Below are 22,558 nucleotides of genomic sequence, written 5' to 3'. Positions count from 1 at the left end.
ATTAATGATATAATTTTTATTATGAATTAATAATACCCTTTATGTCATTTTACATTTATCAGCTAGTTGAACTGCTATTTTTACCAAACACTTCAGTTAGCTTATCAGCTAAAAGCTATCAGCTAGCTTATCAGCTATCCGCTATTTTTACCAAACAGAGCCTGAATCTCTAGCATTTTGTTGTGAGTACAAGGAGAATCTACCTTTGAGGAAAACCTATCGAGAGAGTCCTTCAAAATTCTAGCTTGGATTTAAAATTCTTTGTTATGCCTAGTGTTATCTAATACAAGATTTTCAAAACTAGGTGGTGTTGTTTGTTGTCCAAAAAGATTTTGAGGGGTTTGAAAAAATTGATCGTTCCTAAACCCTTGATTATAGTGAGCATAGTTTACTTGCTCAGGACATCTAACAACACTACCTAGTTGACCAGTATGACCAAATATTCCATAACAAGGAGGCAAAATAGGGGAAGGAGTCCAAGGATAGTAGTTTTGAGCCATGCCTGAGATCAGAACGGTTAAAAATAAAAAATAACAAAATAAAATAAAAGAGAAAAGGATGGATATATATATATATATATTTATATATATAAATAAAATAAAATAAAAGATAAGAAAAGAGATAATATATATATATATATATATGTATATATATATATATATGTATATATATATATAAAATCAAGAAAATAAGCTCCTTTTTTTTATTTTCTATTTATTTATTTAGATAGATATACAATAGAATAAAATTCGGAGACTGATCGAATATTTCCAGTTATTTTTTGTAGTATAATGTAAATTAAGTAGATTTCGTTTGATTTATCATATTTGTTATTTAGTTTAGTTTAAATTTAGCTTTATGAGATTTTCCATTTTAAATTAAAAAGGAGTGTTTATGTCACGTTACAGAGGGCCTTGTTTCAAAAAAATACGTCGTCTAAGGGCTTTACCAGGACTAACTAGTAAAGGGCCTACAGTTGGAAGCGAACTTAGAAACCAATCGCGCTCGAGTAAAAAGTCTCAATATCGTATTCGTTTAGAAGAAAAACAAAAATTGTGTTTTCATTATGGTCTTACAAAACGACAATTGCTTAAATACGTTCGTATCACTGGAAAAGTGAAAGGTTCAACTGGTCAAGTTTTACTACAATTACTTGAAATGCGTTTGGATAACATACTTTTTCGATTGGGTATGGCTTCGACTATTCCTCAAGCCCGTCAATTAGTTAACCACAGACATATGTTTTAGTTAATGGTCGTATAGTAGATATACCAAGTTATCGTTGCAAACCCGAAGATATTATTACAGCGAAGGATGAACAAAAATCTAGAACTCTGATTCAAAATTCTCTTGAATCAGCCCCCCACGAAGAATTGCCAATCCATTTGACTCTTTATCCATTCCAATATAAAGGATTAGTCAATCAAATATTAGATAGTAAATGGGTTGGTTTGAAAATTAATGAATTGCTGGCTGTAGAATATTATTCTCGTCAGACTTATATATATATATATATTAGACTAACCACTATTAAAAAGTTAATCAAATTAAAATAACTCCCCCGCGGCGGCACCAAAAACTGGATGGGATAAAACCGCAAGTGCACGGTCTTACCGAAGTAGTAAAAAAATGAGTATCGTTCCGACAAGGAGTAATGAATTCAATTAACTTTAAATAATGATTAGATTAGAGTTTGAGATTAAAGTTTAAATTTTTAATTTAAAGAAAATAAAAAGATAAAATAAAAGAGGTGCCTTGTGATTATTGGTTCATCTAATTGACAAGTCTTTCACAAACCAAACTATTAAACTTATAGTCTTATGTTAGACATAACTTCTAAAGACAGTTTCTCTTTTGTTCCTCTACCAACCAAGCCTATCTCGCTGACTTGATTACTATTAGATTTTGGTCCCAAGTTGCAACCAAGCCTATTTTGCCGACTTGATCACAACTTAGAATCCTTGAAGTTCGAAACTATATGTCTCAAAGATTGTAAAGACTATTTGCTGCCTTTACAATCTTTTTCTAAATTCACTTGTTCGAATATCAAAACTCCACTTTCGTTTTATGAATTGATATTTGAGATGATGGACCAACAATTATCAAACCCTCCACTTTCGTTTCCATAGTTTGATAATGGTTAATCAATGTTAAAGCGGTTAATTTAGATTAGATATTAGGGTTACATAAGATTAATGTTTAAAGCTTGGTTTGATTAGGATTATGTCATTAGACTTATCCAACAATCCCAAGACAAGAGAAATCTACTCACTAATGTTCATCGTAGACATGAAGAAGAAGAGAGAAAGCATAAAAGTAAATAACAAGAAAGTAAAGGTGAACTTTTGTTCAAAGAACCAATTGTCACTTATTATTTCCGAGAACAAAAGATGAATATTTGTGATGGCTAGCTACTCTATTTATAGCATACATTCGACTTAAAATCTAAGAAATTACATTACTAGAATGTTCCACAAGAAACTGCGTGCTAAAATAGAGTAGCTTAAAATCTAAGCAAAAGTGACTTTGGAGGGTGGCACGGCCGTGCCAATGCTAGCACGGGCCGTGCCAAGCTTCTGACTTTGGGGGAGACATATTTTTGTTTCCGAATCTTCGTATTTTCGTATTAAATCAGCTCCAAGTCCCTTTCTTTTGCTCCAAGACTCAATCCATCCAATATTCGTTCCTGAAGTATAATAAAATGCAATTTGTAGTAAACTATCTCAAAAAGGAAATAATACTAATATAAAATAAACTTAAATCTCATTAAAACTAAACTAAATAACATATAAAAATGGATAATAAATGACTCATCAGTCGTTCCAAACTACCGCATTTTCCAATTATAGTGAGAATTATCGTTGTTTCTAGAACCGCGTCAGGTATCGTGACTTTTTTTATTTAAGCAGCCAACCTAATAAAATCTGCTAACACGTATAGACCTTCTTCACTATCAGCCAAAGCCTTTAAGTCCAAACAAAAGAACAAAAACCTCATCACATAACAATTTCAGTAGCAACCGAAAAAAATGGTAGCAAACTCCCACAACATCACAGCGGCAACACTTGCTAGCAGTCCTCAAAGTAAAATAAATGACATACTTAATTGTTATAATTAACTACCTCACAACCAAAAAAAGTAAAATCAAATCACCATACTTGTCGTGGTGCTGGAAATAACGACAATTCTCACGATATTTGGAATCAAACAAATTAAATGATGACGATTCTCACGAAAATTAAAAATACGGCAGTTTGGAACGAGAAAATTGAACAATCAAAATGGAAAGAAATTTTTTTATGAATGTAACTGATAAATTTAAGGACATTCAGATGAAAGAAATTTGATGTGAAATTTTAATTGTTCTAAGTCAGTCATGTAGTGTAAATTAATTAAGATTAAACACCTAAATATAATTAAGTCAATATTACATTAGGGGTCCTTTGTAACACCCCGTTACCCAAATGCAATAAAATAGCATAAATACATCAGAGTAATTCCACAACGGGCATGCTACACGTCATTCCAAAATTCTCAAATAGAAAATAAAACTATTTAATCAAATCAACTTATATATATGAAAACATAGCAGCGGAATAGTTTTCAAAATCCATAACCTCATGAACATCCAACATTAGTCTATGGCATTAAAGGCCTTAACATAATTCAACATCAAAGTTCAAAGACAACAAAAAGGCTCCACACTACAAGTTCCAAAATTTGATACATGGAAAGGAAAAGCAACAATAACAGAAATGATAAATCCCATCCCACGTATCAGAGCCCTAGACACGACTTTGAGCCACCACCTACTACTCAGGATCACCTGCAAGTTACCCATAGGAATGGCAACATTTTCAAGCAGAAGGGGTGAGATTCACAACAACAATATAGATATTAAATCTTCAATTGAATCTAACACCCTATAACTTCAAATATAACATTTTGTAAATATTCATAACTATTCACAAGACACAACAACATCATCGTAATCATCCACTTAACAGGTATGTATACAATGTACATAACTTCAACAACATCAACAATACACCAAAACCACAACGAATACATATATATATGAATGTATATCCAACATCAACATCAACCAGGTAATAACTGAAATAACAACCGAGACTCATACAAATGACATAACAACTGCTAAGACACCATCTTAGACTTCTTAATGAAATACAATTATGCATGTGGTACCAATCAGGACCGAGGCCCTCACCGCTTTTGAATGGTTAAAGCATTCATCAGGACCGAAGCCCTCACCGCTGTTGAGCAACTAATACTCCAGGACCGAAGCCCTCACCGCTGTTTTTATGCATATGCAATGGACCTACTTGTGTATATCTACATACAACTGACCATGCAATGCAACTCCATGTGACTCCACTTAAATAACATGTATGATTAATAATCAAACATACAATGCATTCATCATCATCAATCATCATCAAATCCAGCAATTCAATCAATCAAAATAATGCATAATTATATAACTATGCTCATATCCAACAACATCAAGGTACTACCACTCATGCACGAAAATCAACATTCAGGAACTGAGTAGCTCGCCTCGCGAGCACATCTGCTCGCCATGGCGAGTTCACAAAAACACTAGCTCGCCATGGCGAGTTCAAGGCGAACTCGAGGCGAGTGAAAATCAGATACTCTCGGGAAAAAGTGACATTTCTCACTCAAACTCCAATTCTAAGCTCCCTAATCATCTTTTTAACCTAAAACTTCCACCATTCATCTTTATTATCATCTAGGTACCTTAAACCATCCCCAAAACATCTTATAACAACTTTTCAAAAACCAAGTTTTATCCAGGCTTACTCGCCATGGCGAGTTGGACTGCTCGCGAGGCGAGCTATGAAGTTGCTCACTCGCCATGGCGAGCACAGCTACTCGCGAGGCGAGCGATGAACTTCTGTACGGGCAGAAAACTGGTTTTACCCAAAAATCCCATTTTTCTTCCAATCACTCCCCAAATCAGTTTACAGATACATAATTAAGTGTTCTATGCGACCAGAAACTAATTCTAACCCCAAAATCATGCTTACAACTTCAAAATCGTCATTTTAACATAAAACCCCAAATTCCCAATTCCTCACCAAAACCTGTTAAACTCAAAATCAGAAATCAATAACTACATTATTGAAGTAAACCTCACCCTTACCTTAGAAATTGCAGAAAAAGTACAGCAGAAATGATTCTTGGCTCTAACTTGCTCTTCTCTCCCTCTTCTCCCAAAGGTTGGTTTTTCACGTAAAACTGCTTCTGATACTATTTCTCAACTTCCCTCTTACTTAACTCCCTAATATTTCCATTAGCTCCCCATTACTTTTAATAATTATTAAATAACTCCCCAAACTCCAAAATAATTAATATTTCATACTTATTTTAATTATTATTAAATAAATCATATAATAAAATAATACACTACATAAATCACCAAAAATCACACATATATATATATATACATATGCATATACTCCACATAAATCATCAAACTATCATATATAAATATATATATATATATATACTCCACATAGTTTAAAATTAATTAAATAAACAACTAGGGTGTTACAACTCTCCCCAAATTACAGGATTTCGTCCTCGAAATCTTACCTCAAGCAAACAACTCCGGATACGACTCCCGCATCCTACTCTCCAGCTCCCAAGTCAAACTTTCACCAGTCGCTCCACCCCAAACGACTCTCAGAAGAGGTATCTCTTTACCTCTCAAGGACTTCACCTTTCTATCCTCAATGGCATAGTCTCAACAGTCAGGTTGTCTCTAACCTGTACATCATCCCTTGGAATCACGTGTGAAGGATCCGCTGCATACTTCCGAAGCTGAGAAACATGAAACACATCGTGCAAGTTCGAAAGATGTGGTGGCAAACCAACTCTATATGCCACAGTTCCAACTCTCTCTGAAATCTGATACGGACCAATAAACTTAGGAGTCAACTTTCTCGACTTCAAAGCACGTCCAACACCTGTCAAAGGAGTGACCCTCAGAAAAACATGATCACCCTCCTGAAACTCAAGATCCTTCCTTCGCTTGTCATGGTAACTCTTCTGTCGACTCTGCGAAGCTTTCATCTTTTCTCTTATCAACCTGACTTTCTCAGTAGTCTCATGAACCAAATCCGGTCCCAACACCAGACTCTCACCCGACTCAAACCAGCATAAAGGAGTCCTACACCTCCGACCATACAAGGCTTCGAACGGTGCCATACCAATACTCGAGTGATAGCTGTTGTTATAAGTAAACTCAATCAAAGGCAAGTGACTATCCCAAGCTCCACCTTGCTCAAGCACACACACCCTCAACAAATCTTCCAATGATTGAATTGTCCTCTCCGACTGACCATCTGTTTGAGGATGATAAGCTGAACTCAACTTCAACTTCGAACCCAAGGCGTCCTGTAAACTTTTCCAGAACCTAGAAGTGAACCTCGGATCTCTATCTGACACAATGCTAGACGGAACACCATGAAGCTTCACCACACTGTGAATGTAAATCTCTGCCAACTGCGCTATCGGATAACTGATATTAATAGGAATGAAATGTGCCGACTTCGTCAACCGGTCGACAACAACCCAAATAGCGTCATGCCCTCTCGGAGTGTTCGTTAGACTCGTTACAAAATCCATAGAGATACTATCCCACTTCCACTCCGGTACATCTAACGGTGTCAACAACCCTGCAGGCTTCTGATGCTCAACCTTGGACTTCTGACAAATCAAACAGGCATAAACAAACTGAGCAACATCTCTTTTAAAACCGGACCACCAAAACAGTTTCTTCAAATCATGGTACATTTTTGTAGCCCCCGGGTGAATACTCAACCTACTCTTGTGACTCTCCTCAAGAATCAACTTCTTCAACTCTTCATTGTCAGGAATACAAACTCTACCTCTGAACCTCAGCACACCCTGATCATCAACTTTGAAATCACTAACCTCAGTGTCATTACCAGAAGTCATCAAATCAACAAACTTCAAATCCTCTTTCTGAGCTTCTCGGATACTGTTCAAGAAGTTACTATCAATTCTCAACATTCCCAACTGTATACTCTGGGGTGACAATTCACAGACAAGACTCATGTCTCTGAATTGTTCTAACAATTCAAACTCCTTCACCATCAAAGCAGACATGTGCAAAGTTTTCCTACTCAAAGCATCAGCAACCACATTGGCCTTACCAGGATGGTAATTCAAGCCAAAATCAAAATCCTTCAGTAACTCTAACCACCTCCTCTGCCTCATGTTCAGTTCCTTCTGGTCAAATAAATACTTCAAACTTTTATGGTCACTGAACACCTCAAATCTGGAACCGTACAAATAATGCCTCCAAATTTTCAAAACAAAAACCACCGCAGCTAACTCCAGGTCATGTGTAGGATAATTCTTCTCATGAACACGTAACTGCCTAGAAGCATACGCTACCACCTTACCATCTTGCATCAGAACACCACCTAAGCCCAGCTTAGATGCATCACAGTACACAACAAACGGTTCTTCTGGTTTAGGCAAAATCAAAACAGGAGCAGTCGTCAATCTTCGCTTCAACTCATTGAAACTACTCTCACACTGAGCATCCCACACAAAAGACTTACCCTTACAGGTCAACTGTGTCAACGGAAGAGCCAACTTCGAAAACCCTTCTATGAACCTGCGGTAATAACCAGCCAAACCCAGAAAACTTCTAATCTCAGTTACCGACTTCGGAGTCTCCCATTGTGATACCGCATCAACCTTTGAAGGATCCACTGCAATACCACTACCAGAAATAATGTGACCCAGAAAACTTACTTCATTTAACCAGAACTCACATTTTGATAACTTAGCATACAACCTCTTTTCCTTCAACACTTGCAACACTATTCTCAGATGCTCTGCATGCTCCTCCTCATTCTTGGAATAAATTAAGATATCATCAATAAACACCACCACAAACTTATCCAGAAAAGCATGGAAAATTCGGTTCATGTACTCCATAAAAACACCAGGCGCATTAGTAACACCGAAAGGCATCACCTTGTACTCGTAATGACCATAACGTGTCCTAAAGGCCGTCTTCTGCATATCCTCATCCTTCACCTTTATCTGATGATAACCAGACCTCAAATCAATCTTACTAAAAATCTTAGCACCAACCAATTGATCCATCAAGTCGTCAATTCTAGGAAGCGGATACCTGTTCTTGATCGTAACTTTGTTCAACTGACGGTAATCTATACACAGTCTCATACTACCATCCTTCTTCTTTACCAACAACACCGGTGCTCCCCAAGGTGAAACACTGGGTCTTACAAACTTCTTATCTAACAGGTCCTCCAACTGTTTCTTCAACTCAGCCAACTCAGAAGCTGACATACGGTACGGTGCCATCGACACCGGCTTAGTTCCTGGAACAAGATCAATTGAAAATTCAACCTCCCTCTCCGGTGGCACATCAGGAATCTCATCAGGGAAAACTTCTGGAAATTCATTCACTACCGGTAAACCATCAATCACAGCTTGATTTTTCACCGACAAAGACGCCGTCAAAGCAACCACTGAAGTACCTTCATTCAAAAACTCCTACAACTGCTTCGTAGTCACAAACTTAGCTTTACTCTCTTCTCCAGCAGAAGGAAAGTACACCGTCTTACTAAGGCAATTGATATGAACATGGTTATTCTCCAACCAGTTCATACCAAGACACAACAAACAACCAACAGGACAACAACAAAAAGCAACAATAAAGTTGACACTCTATCCTAGGTGGCTCAACATGACTCTACTACTTGGCCGGACGGACCAACCTGCTCTGATACCAAATTGTAACACCCCGTTACCCAAATGCAATAAAATAGCATAAATACATCAGAGTAATTCCACAACGGGCATGCTACACGTCATTCCAAAATTCTCAAATAGAAAATAAAACTATTTAATCAAATCAACTTATATATATGAAAACATAGCAGCGGAATAGTTTTCAAAATCCATAACCTCATGAACATCCAACATTAGTCTATGGCATTAAAGGCCTTAACATAATTCAACATCAAAGTTCAAAGACAACAAAAAGGCTCCACACCACAAGTTCCAAAATTTGATACATGGAAAGGAAAAGCAACAATAACAGAAATGATAAATCCCATCCCACGTATCAGAGCCCTAGACACGACTTTGAGCCACCACCTACTACTCAGGATCACCTGCAAGTTACCCATAGGAAGGGCAACATTTTCAAGCAGAAGGGGTGAGATTCACAACAACAATATAGATATTAAATCTTCAATTGAATCTAACACCCTATAACTTCAAATATAACATTTTGTAAATATTCATAACTATTCACAAGACACAACAACATCATCGTAATCATCCACTTAACAGGTATGTATACAATGTACATAACTTCAACAACATCAACAATACACCAAAACCACAATGAATACATATATATATGAATGTATATCCAACATCAACATCAACCAGGTAATAACTGAAATAACAACCGAGACTCATACAAATGACATGACCACTGCTAAGACACCATCTTAGACTTCTTAATGAAATGCAATTATGCATGTGGTACCAATCAGGACCGAGGCCCTCACCGCTTTTGAATGGTTAAAGCATTCATCAGGACCGAAGCCCTCACCGCTGTTGAGCAACTAGTACTCCAGGACCGAAGCCCTCACCGCTGTTTTTATGCATATGCAATGGACCTACTTGTGTATATCTACATACAACTGACCATGCAATGCAACTCCATGTGACTCCACTTAAATAACATGTATGATTAATAATCAAACATACAATGCATTCATCATCATCAATCATCATCAAATCCAGCAATTCAATCAATCAAAATAATGCATAATTATATAACTATGCTCATATCCAACAACATCAAGGTACTACCACTCATGCACGAAAATCAACATTCAGGAACTGAGTAGCTCGCCTCGCGAGCACATCTGCTCGCCATGGCGAGTTCACAAAAACACTAGCTCGCCATGGCGAGTTCAAGGCGAACTCGAGGCGAGTGAAAATCAGATACTCTCGGGAAAAAGTGACATTTCTCACTCAAACTCCAATTCTAAGCTCCCTAATCATCTTTTTAACCTAAAACTTCCACCATTCATCTTTATTATCATCTAGGTACCTTAAACCATCCCCAAAACATCTTATAACAACTTTTCAAAAATCAAGTTTTATCCAGGCTTACTCGCCATGGCGAGTTGGACTGCTCGCGAGGCGAGCTATGAAGTTGCTCACTCGCCATGGCGAGCACAGCTACTCGCGAGGCGAGCGATGAACTTCTGTACGGGCAGAAAACTGGTTTTACCCAAAAATCCCATTTTTCTTCCAATCACTCCCCAAATCAGTTTACAGATACATAATTAAGTGTTCTATGCGACCAGAAACTAATTCTAACCCCAAAATCATGCTTACAACTTCAAAATCATCATTTTAACATAAAACCCCAAATTCCCAATTCCTCACCAAAACCTGTTAAACTCAAAATCAGAAATCAGTAACTACATTATTGAAGTAAACCTCACCCTTACCTTAGAAATTGCAGAAAAAGTACAGCAGAAATGATTCTTGGCTCTAACTTGCTCTTCTCTCCCTCTTCTCCCAAAGGTTGGTTTTTCACGTAAAACTGCTTCTGATACTATTTCTCAACTTCCCTCTTACTTAACTCCCTAATATTTCCATTAGCTCCCCATTACTTTTAATAATTATTAAATAACTCCCCAAACTCCAAAATAATTAATATTTCATACTTATTTTAATTATTATTAAATAAATCATATAATAAAATAATACACTACATAAATCACCAAAAATCACACATATATATATATATATATATATATATATATATATATATATACATATGCATATACTCCACATAAATCATCAAACTATCATATATAAATATATATATATACTCCACATAGTTTAAAATTAATTAAATAAACAACTAGGGCGTTACATCCTTTATCTTATTTATTTGTAACACTTTGATCCTTTATCTTTATTTTTTTTCCATTTAGGTCCTTTACATATACATCTTTTTTCTCATTTTTTATTAAAAAATACATAATTTTATTTTTAAAAATATATTTTTATTAAAAATGGAAAAATCCAGAAATATGAAGAAGATGTGCATCATCTTCATCTTCTTCCTTTGAATCTTCATCATCTTCTTTAAATAAAAAATTCTACTAAAATATATCTCCAAATATCGTGAATTAATGTTATATTCACCTCAAATCTTCTTTTAAACACAAAATTCAAAATCTTAATTTCACAAATGTTGCAAGGCGGATGGTGGAGGCTTAATCACCGGCTGAAGGGTTAGACTTTACGAAAGTTAAGATTGTTCTGGAAACAACATAGTTGATGTGCAAAGGTGCTCTCAATTTTGGGGTTATTTTTATGCCGGATTTGAATATTGAGTTTTAGAAAATAATAATAATAATAATAATAATAATAATATACGGTGTGACAATTTATATAACTAAATCTTTTTTTTTTTGTGATGAAACTAAATCTCTTTTTTCATAAGTTTTGATTTTTGTGTTTAAAAGAAAATTTGAGGTGAACATAACATTAATTCATGATATTTTGAGATATATTTGTGTAGAAATTTTTTTGATTCAATGAAGATAATGAACATCTTCATCATAATTCTGAATTTTTTCAATTTTAATAAAAATATATTTTAAAAAATAACATTATGTATTTTTTTAATAAAAAAATGATGTATATGTGCTTTTATGAGAGATAAAAGACCTAAACGGAGAAAAATAATGATAAAGGACTAAAGTGTTACAAATAAATAAGATAAATGACCTCTAATGTAATCTTGTCTATAATTTAATAAAAATTAAAAGTATTAAAAGTTACCTTATGATTAAAATTGATTTGTAATTTAAAAAAAATTGATTCATTTATGACATTCGATGTTGTCAATGTATATTATATTTTGATTGTAACAAGAGAGGGTAATTTAAAAAAAAAACCTTGGATCATAATATAGCATTAGTTTCCTCTTTTCTCTCTCTCTTGAGAGCGAGTTTGTTATGATCCTAATTGTTTCCCTAACCGTTTTCCTTTGTGTCTTTATATTCATTCTTCATCCTCCATAGATTATAAACCTTGTTCATCACTCTTTCTCGATTAAATAGATGACCTCCTTAAGAAAAGAGGGAAAATTGAATGGGGATATTATTGATTGATTTTTCAATTAGGATTACAATTGTTTAAGTAAGCTTTCAAGGTATAACAAACTAACAAACTTCTTAACAACTCAGAAACCTTATTTGATTGCCAGCACAACAACCATAACAGCATGATGTAACACTCAATTAGTCACATAGTAATCTTCTAGAGACTTGGGTGGCATAATAGTCCTTTTGGGCCTATTGTTGATTTGGTTTTCATTTTTAGTGTTAGTTTGGGCCTCCTCTGTTAGCTGCTTCCTACTCCCTCTGTTTCAAAATATAAGTAAAATTCACTTTTTAGGTTCATTCATTTAATGATGATGTATGTGGTCCATAATCCATCTTGTTTTTAAAGATGACAGTTTTAATCTTCATTTTTTAGGTGATTTCTACACAAATCCATCTTGTTTTCTTTGATTGATTTAATTTCTTACTCGTCATTATGCCTCCATGTTAAGTTTCCCTTATCTTCAACAACCTGATTCTGATTCGATCTTCTATGTGCATCTAAGTGAATGTTTGAATTTTGTTGTTGTTTCTCCAAAGCTTAATGGTTGTAACTACCTCGCATGGAGTCGTTCCATGTAGCATGCTCTTCGTGTGAAGAAAAAACTCGCCTTCATCAATGAAACCGATCCAATTCTTGATATTGCTAATTTGAATAACAACACTTCAACATTTTTTATACTTCACATTCATACATGACATTAGGATAACTTGATGCACAATCAACTATCCTCATATCATATCTTAGCTATTACAAATCGACTAGAAACTTAGTAAATTTTATTGATTACTAATAGACTTATTATTTCCTATTAACTTCTAGGAATAGGTAATTAGTATATTGTTCATAAACTCTAAGCAACCGATTGTATTCATATACATCTAATACATGACGAAATTTTTTCATGGTTTTCATCATTTACGAATATTACAAAAAACAGAATAGTATATAATGTCCAACTTGTAACTCAAACTTTGTGGGAAAGGTGTAACCATTTTTTTCATGATTTTTTTTTAAATTTTTTTATGTTTGGAAAGATCTTAAAGTGAGGTTTTCCAAAGCTGATATAATTTTTATTGGTTCTCAACGTTCTTCAATTAATAATCTCAAGCACGGTTGTAAACCTGTGTTAGACTATTTCACTAAAATGCATTCCTTATGGGAGGTGTTGAATTCACGCATACTTATGCCCAATTGTTCATGTCCACATCCCAGTAGATGTGAAGCTTTGCATGTTGTTCGCAATTATAGAATTGGAGATCAGGTTATGCAATTTTTACTGGACTGGACGATAATTTCTTTGCGGTTAAGACTTAGGTGTTGCTCATGGGTCCACTTCCATCTATTAACAAGGTGTATTCTATTGGTGTTCAAGAAGAAACCAATAATTCTACTTCTTCATCTGTGTCCATTGTTGAAGATCGTAGCATATTGATCGATGATTCTGACACAAGAAAGCCCAAGGTCATGGTAAAGGGTCCTTTGGTAACTCTTCTCACAAGATTGGTTCATGGTTTTGCACCTTTTGCAATTGAAATGACCTCACAGTTGAATTTTCCTATCAAAAACATGGTCATCCTAGCTTTAATAATCAACATTCTTCTGCAAATGCTTCTACTTTTGAAAATAGTGCAGCTCCTTCATTTACCAGCAACACTGATGGTTTCGTAAATAGTCTCAGTACTGGTTTATCTCAAAAGAAGTTTGAACAACATGTATCCTTGCTTCAACAATCAAATTTCGTTGCTTAAACTTCCACTCCTTCTGTTTCCAATCATGTCAGTGTCTCACCTGTGCTTACTTCAGACCAATCTCATACTCATTCTAGTGCAGGTAATCATAGTGTGTTTCTTTCTTTTATCTACATCATCCAATATTTGGCTTTTGGCTTATTGATTATGGTGCCATTGACCATAGATGTTCTTCTCTTCAATATTTTAGTTCATTTTACAGTATTAAATTTGTTAGAGTTAGCTTAGCTAATGGTACTTCTATTATTGTTAATTATGCTGGTAATGTGCATTTTTTTTTTACATTGAAATTGATGTTCTTTATCTTTATTTTTATCAGCTCATGCTTTTTAATTTTCATTGATGCTCTATTGTAATTGTAAAACAACACTAACTGTTAAAATAAATAAATAAAAGTAACATTTGACCAAAAAAGATTAATGATAATTACAATGATGTTACATATTACAATGAATTTTTCAATGTTTTGGAAGCTGTTTTCCTTCCAAAAAGGACTTAAAAAGCACCAGAGAGCTCCCTGGTTGAGAAGAAGGAGCTTCATAAACTGCTCCTCTGATGGTGGCAAAGGTCAGCATATCCCCATATACTTGGGTCCAGCCAGCAACCTAGACAATCAATTAAAAAATAAGTTAGTTTCAAAGTAGGGATTTATAATAAGTGAAACTTAAAAAATCACTTTTAAAGAAAGAAGACATAGTGATGTGAAGATGATAAAGTGATGTGAATGACTTAACAATTAATCAGGATGTGGTCATGTAGATATGATATGGTGAGATTTAGAATGGTTGTTAAGTAATTATTCTCAATAGTATAGTCATTATAAACAATTGGCTTAAATATGAATTTCATCCTTGCAATTAGGGGTCGTTTAAAAATTGGTCTCTCTAATCGCTAATCCTGGCAATTTACCCACTTAATCACTGCCATGTCACTAATTTGATGACGTGGCAATCACTGTCATACATGAAATTCCAATTTTACCCCTGGGTTTCCAATTCTTTCTTCAATATAATGTTCTCTTCTTAAGGGCAAAATTGGTATTTCATGTGTGGTAGTGATTGCCACGTCATCAAATTAGTGACGTGGCAGTGATTAAGTTGGTCAAAAGACAAAATTTTAAATGATTAATGATTGCAAGGCTAGTTTGCAAGGATTAGCGAATAAATAGACTAATTTTTAAACGACTCCTAATTGCAATGATGAAATACATATTTAAGCCTAAAAAATTTCACATGTTTCAAACATTTACCTGTCTTCCCTTAAATCAAGCTCTATGGGACTCTGTTGTGTTCAACGCAAGCTCTTTGGCCAACCCAGCCACTAAGGATCTTGTTCCAGTAAATGGTATGACCGAATCTTGGTCACCACTGCAAGGGAAAATAAAAATATTGATTATGGTACGGATGTAATAATGTTAAAAAGTAAAGTATAGGTTAGAAGAAAAAAATTGTGTTACCTGTATGATAGAACCCGTACACCAGATTTAACAAGTTTCCCTAGCATAGAAATGGTAGGATTCTCGAGGTTTTGAAAATCATATGCGGTAACTCTAACAGAAGGAAAATATTTATATTAGCCGTCAAAACAAACATTGGACAAAATGAGTTAATCTATTCCCCAATATAGAGTAGTACTGAATGGATGGTTGTTAAAAGGTATTTATTTTTGACTCATTATGATTAGAACAAAGAAAATTTGTTGTACGTCTCATATCTTCAAACTGGACTAGAGTTTATAAAGCGAGAGATTAAACAGAATCACATTTTCTTCTCAGTTCCATACATTTAAAAATAAACACGAATAATGGAATATATTACTATTGCTATTTCATTTAATTTAGGCTGAATCACCGATTTGTCTCTTAAGTTGAAGAACATTTGGTAATTCCAAACTCTAATGTTAAGCCATCTATGTATCTACTATCAGAATATAAAACTTACGATGAGCAGGTTGACCAGCGGCCGACCCCTACAAGCTTAATATCCGCATGCAATGCTTTCTGCACTTCTTTCCGATTAAGATATGTGATGGTTTTATCTTCCACGCACACATCAATCTTCTCTTCCGCTTGCTAAATTGGAGATGGAATGAAACATTAGAATTTGAACGTAAAAAAACAAGAAATTAGATTGAGACAAAATATATATATCAGTATATACCAGTTTGGTCAACACATATGCCTGTTGACTTTGTTGTGGTTGACAAGTATCAGCAATAACATCAAATCTATCAGTATATCCGCTAATCTGTAAATGAAAAATCTCTACGTAAAAGTGCAATCTCTACTGTAAAAATGTCCGCTTGCTTTCTATTCAAATGTAAATAATGGTTTATATAAATATAACATAGAGATTAAATGAATATTTATCTACTAACCTTGGTTGACAATATCTGGCTTGTTTCTTGGCAGCCTGTGCTAAGGTTCCCACCCCGAATTTGCCTTTTAATCTCCGCAAAGCTGCAAATATTTTTCAACATTTGACATGTTGATTCGGAGATTTGCCCGTGTGACCACAAAAATTCAGCTCCACTGCTGAAATCTGTGTCGAATTCAAGAAGGGGATTTCCCATCTGTAAAACATCAACAAAGGAACAATGTTAGTAAAAAATTATAGTTTCGTATCCGAAAATTATTTAAAAAAGTATTCCGCATTTGTATTTATACTCACTGCTATCCCTTTAGGCTATGTTTGAATTGGTGGTTTGAGATGGAATGGAATGGAATAAATTACAGTTCCATTGTTTGGATTGTCATTAAAAGGATGGAATGGAATGGAACCCAATGGTATTCATTCCATCATATTCCATTACTTAATTACATTTTGGTTACCCTTTAATTTGGGTGGAATGGAATGGAACCACTAATAACTTTATTTATTGAATGATTAAATTACAAATACAACCTCTTCATTAAATTTCTTTTTCTTCAGCTTTACAACTTTGTTCATCTTCGGTTCTTCAACGTATCTTATGCGTGGCTATCTTTTAATTTGCTTTCACTAGAAACACGTACAATTAAAAAAAAAAAAAAAAACACTAACGTTGATTAGAATATATTAAATTATTTTTATATGGCTTCCATTATCAAACTAAAATAAACCTTTCGATTTAGTTCTACTTATTGAAAAGGTATAAAATTTATATCAGAACTAATTTTCGTTCTTTTATTCAAAAAATAAATAAAAACGTTTATTTTCTAAAAATATGTGATCATATTATGAAATCCATTTTAATATATAGTACAGTAAAACAATGATATTTTTTTGCAAGGGACAATGATATGTTTTATAAGTACAACTTAGATGAAAAAAATGTTTTATAAAGTACAATTTAGATGATAAAATATTGCAGTAATATTTGATATACATTTTAAATATTCAACATATTAGAAACAACAAAATTTAATAGAAGATTATATTTTAAGCAAGGGTAAAAATGGAATAAAAAGTTATAATTTATTTCATTCCATCAACTTTCCAAACAATGGAATGAAAAATGCATTCCGCTCCATCATAAAATACCCAAAAGTGGAATGGACTCTCTGCTCCATTCCATTCCGTTCCATTCCACTCCGCTCCATTATGTTCCATCAATCCAAACAGAGCTTAGTCTTATGTTGGCTTTGGTTTGGAGGATTAGCTCCGCAAGCTGAGGGGCAAAGTGACCTGAAAACAGTAATTAATGAGTTGTTTTGTTAATTAACAAAAAATACAAATCACTTATGAAAAAATTTACTACCTGCGTAGCTCTCTCCGGTGATGAAGAAGTCGCTGTTTTGATACATGGGGAATCTGGAGAACCAGCCTTGTAGAAACAACAGGTTATCCCTAGCTATATATATATATATATATATATATATATATATAACAATGGATTGGTAAAAATATCAGAACTTGAGGTGATTTAGTGAAGAAAATTAAGTAAAAAAACAAAACCTGTAATTTGGTCATTCACAAAAGCATAATCAGACTTGTTAGCTGAATATGAGAAACCAACACCAATTGGAGTGTCTAAGTAGATCAGTGGCGGATGTAACACCCCGTTTTCTCAACTTAAAAATTTTAAAAATATTTATCTGAGTAAACAACATATCACGGAATGTTACACTTCTAAAATATGATAAATGAGATAATTAACTAATTATCTTTCCAAAAATCATCAACATATTAATTCAAACTTTGCAGCGGATTAAATTCATTAACATAGATAAGTTTTTGGCACGCAGGCCTTATTAAAACATAAACAATACATAAATGAATAGAAAATAGCCACAAAAGATCACATTCCGTTACGTATCAGAACACCTAAAAGACACAGTGAGGGATAGCCACTCACAACAGCAAACACAGCGACCTACTCTCGTTCACCTGCAAGTTACTCATACGAAGAGCAACATTTCCAAGCAGAAGGGGTGAGATTTCACAAAAAATAATATTAAACATATAATTCAACAATTATATTTAACAACATTATAAACTAATCATAGATGGTAATATAATCATATAGTATTGCGTTAACAATTTAAATCAATTTCAATTCATCATTAACTCCATATTCATCATGTTTTATACATCAACATTTGGCACATAAGAATCAAATCATAACCAACATAAATCATCACATCATAAATATCAACTTTGTCATACAACGTAATCGTCATTTCATAATTACATAACAACACAACTTAATCATCACTTATTGATAATAATCATATACAATATATAACATAATAATCACGTATCAATAATAATCATATACAATATAACATAATAATCACCTATCAATAATAATCGTATACAATATAACATAATAATCACCTATCAATAATATAAGGAACACATATTCATAATTATCATCATGGTCTCATTCACAAACAACATCATAATAACATCTTAAATCAACATCATGAAACATCAAATAATCTTTCTTCAACAACTCAAGGATAGAGAACGACTTAATCGACTACGACACAACTTCAACTTAACAATGCAACTTAGACCTCTTATTCTTCTTAGACCCTCTTGACAAAAATGCAACTACGACATCTTAATCATGCATGTGGTACCAATCATATTGAGCGTAAATAGGCTCCCAGAGCATCAAGCTCTCTCCCATCTCATATTGTGTATAAATATACATTACAGAGCATCAAGCCCTCCCCCATCTCGTATTATGAGTATGCAATGGACTCAACATCCTAACAACTTAATAATTTAGACATCTCTTATGACTCCAATAATTTGGATCAACATATTACAACTTAAACATCTCATATGACTCTAATAAATTGGGCCGACATCTTATAAACTCAAATGACTTAAATCAACATTAGCATCTTAATGATATTAATACATCACATCAGCAAGGCAACAACATCAAATAATTTGCAACAAGTCAACATCAACAATAATCATCAAATACAATCATTACAACTTCATATCATCATCATTCACAATATATAATATTCTCTCATTAATCATCAAAGTAAATCATATTCATCACGACAACAAGACAGCATCATTCAATAATAATAATCATCCTATATAACAATTACAAATGCACGTCATCAACATCTCAATCATCAATCATAATTCATACAATATATATTTAATTATATAACATTATAAATATCATCAAATCATCATATAAAAACTCCACAGATCATCATTAATATCATACATATTCCTCATTACTATCCCAAGGTTCAACCCATATCAACTCGTGCGACAAAGATCGCATTTAACCTAAACAAGGCATTCTGTAACACTAGTGCTCGCGAGGCGAGAGCCTCTGCTCGCCATGGCGAGTTCGGTTAGATTCTCCAAAGTTTCATTCTAAGTCTTTCCAGGTTCAATCTCATCCTACATTCTTTCCTAATCAATATTAGACATGTTCAGGCACTCAAAGGCATCTAAGGTTCAACTCAAAAGTCAAAATCACAAAATCTTGCATGCTCTCTAGTCAGGCTCGCGAGGCGAGTTCAACTGGCGAGTTGCGACGTGCAGCTCGCGAGGCGGGTAAGGTTTGCTCGCGAGGCGAGCGATGAAGTTCATCACTCGCCGTGGCGAGGATCATAGCTCGGGAGGCGAGCGATGAATGTCGTGACGGGAAGAAGTGCAGTTTTGCCTAAAAATCATCAACTCTCATGGTTTTAAGCCTAATCTCGATTCTAGAATTCCTCTTAATCATTATCTAAGGTCTAAGGACAGTTTCTACATCTTTTTAACAAATTTTCACCGTTTAATAATCAATTCTCTCTCAAACCCTAATTTTCCAACTTTTCTAATCCAATCCTACAACTTGTTAATTACAACCAATTGAATTACATAATTAATAGAATTGAATGCTAGTCTCACCCATACCTTATAATCAGAAATCGCAGCCCCTCTAGGTCTTCTCCCTTCTCTTGACTTTTTCTCCCTTTTTCCAAAACTGATCGTACGTACGTTATGTTTTTCTAAAACTAGGTTTTTCTCTTTTTATATCTCCTCCAATCTATTTTATCTTATTCCACTTATACCACTAAACTCTCTAAATTCACCAAACAACCCCCATCTCAATACTTATTCTATTTTCAAATCTTATTTTATTAAACAATAAAATAAGTCACTACACCTCAATCTTAAAAATCATCTCAAATCACCATAAATCACTTAAATATTATATAAATATAATATAACTCACCTAAATAGCTCTCAGACTCAATTAAATAATTAAATAATTCGAAACGGGCGTTACAGCGGAGCTAGGAATTTTATAGAACCTGGGCAAAAAATTTATCGCAAACGTTACTTCCTTCCTACGAATAATTTTACATTTCCTGCTGATAAATTCACATTTCCTACGGATATATCCTTCCTGCGGAACCTAAATCCTTGGCAAAATCTGCAGGAAATGCATTTCCTTCGGAATTTACACAATAATCCGCAGGAAAAGCTAAAAATTCTAGTAATGGTAGGGCTTGCTACAAAGAAAGTTGGAGCTAAGTCTGGGCTAGTGCCCAGGCTAGCTTGGGGGAGGCTCCGCCCCAGAAGTAGATCATGTTAGCTACTGCAAAATGTAGAAAAATAAATTTTGAGCACAAAAATAAAAATAAAAAATATTAAAAATAAACAAAAATGAAAGAAAGTTGTTGTGTTACATTTGTTCCAACTGAACGGGTTTTTAACAAGACCCTTTGTTGTTGGCCGGAAAGGACCGTGTTCTGAAAAGGCACCTTGACGAACTGATGAGCAGCCAGGGCCTTGAAGAATTTAAGAAGAATGTAGTTATTGTTTTGTAACAAAAATAGTATAGATTAAGCAATATAAATAGAGTTAGTTACCTACCACCGTTTAACCAGAGTACAACTGGTTTTGAAGCAGGATCTACCTCTGCCTCTACAAAATAGTAGAAGAGTGATCTATGGTGTGTATCAAAGGTTAAAAGACCCGAAAACTGTTGGAACCCAACTTTCGGTTGCTGAGGCAAGCTTTTAATTTTGTCTTCTAGAGTTGAATTCACTCCCACTCCCAGGATGAGCGGCTTCTCCACAAAAAATACTCCAATGAACATGAGAAGGGTTTTAGATGTCGTCATTTGAGAAGAGGTTAAAAATGATGAAGTAAAGTAACTAAGTGAGTGAAAGATAACATTTATAATGAAGGATTTGTATGCGTTAAAGTAAAGTTGGAGTGTGTAATATTAGTGAGGATGATTTAGAGATGAAGGAAAGAATGTATCTTTGAGTGAAAGAGGAGAGTGTAGTGTGTGTTTGTGTGGTGAGAATCTCAATAGTGGATGTGTGCTGTAAAATTTGCAAAAAGATCCACTATCCTTTGTAAAATGCTTCCATGTGTATCTCAACATTCCTTTCCTTTTTAAGTCCATATATAGTCCACTATGTGATTAAAAGAATTTGCACAAAGAAGTAACTAATTTCACATAGACCTTAATTTGCAAAATGTACTATACTATTTAGAAAAATCAATGTCTGTTTCTTTTACCATTTTACCCTTATTAGGGGTATTTTAGTAAATTAGTAATTGGAGAATGTTATGTTATATATACATAAATTTTTTCCCTTCTCTCTCTAAACTTAAAAAAAAAAATTCCCTTTCTCTCTCTAAACTTCGAAAAACTATTCCCCTCTCTTTCTAAAAACCCATGTTCCCCCCCCCCCTCGCTATTCACCATCTTCTCCAAATAGTACCCTTTGTTGTTGGCAGGAAAGGACCGTGTTCTGAAAAGGCACCTTGGCCAACTGATGAGCAGCCAGGTCCTTGAAGAATTTTAGAAGAATGTAGTTAGTGTTTTGTAACAAAAATAGTATAGATTAAGTAAAATTAATAGAGTTAGTTACCTACCACCGTTTAAATAGAGTACAACTGGTTTTGAAGCAGGATCTACCTCTGCCTCTACCAAATAGTAGAAGAGTGGTCTATGGTGTGTATCAAGGGTGACATGAACCGAAAACTGTTGGAACCCAACTTTCGGTTGCTGAGGCAAGCTTTTGATTTTGTCTTCTAGAGTTGAATTCACTCCCACTCCCAAGATGAGCAGCT

General features: G+C 34.3%; 1 pseudogene; it reads right to left on the bottom strand.

The window, feature by feature from the left end:
• Positions 1-14,435: 14,435 nt before the first annotated feature.
• Positions 14,436-21,593, bottom strand: LOC25480149 (serine carboxypeptidase-like 45; annotated as a pseudogene).
• Between the last annotated feature and the right edge of the window lie 965 nt (positions 21,594-22,558).

This window comes from Medicago truncatula, chromosome 7 (assembly GCF_003473485.1).
Source record: "Medicago truncatula cultivar Jemalong A17 chromosome 7, MtrunA17r5.0-ANR, whole genome shotgun sequence".
Taxonomy (NCBI): Eukaryota; Viridiplantae; Streptophyta; class Magnoliopsida; order Fabales; family Fabaceae; genus Medicago; species Medicago truncatula.
The sequence above is the reverse complement of the archived record's forward strand: the minus strand, read 5'-3'. Positions and strand labels throughout refer to the sequence as shown.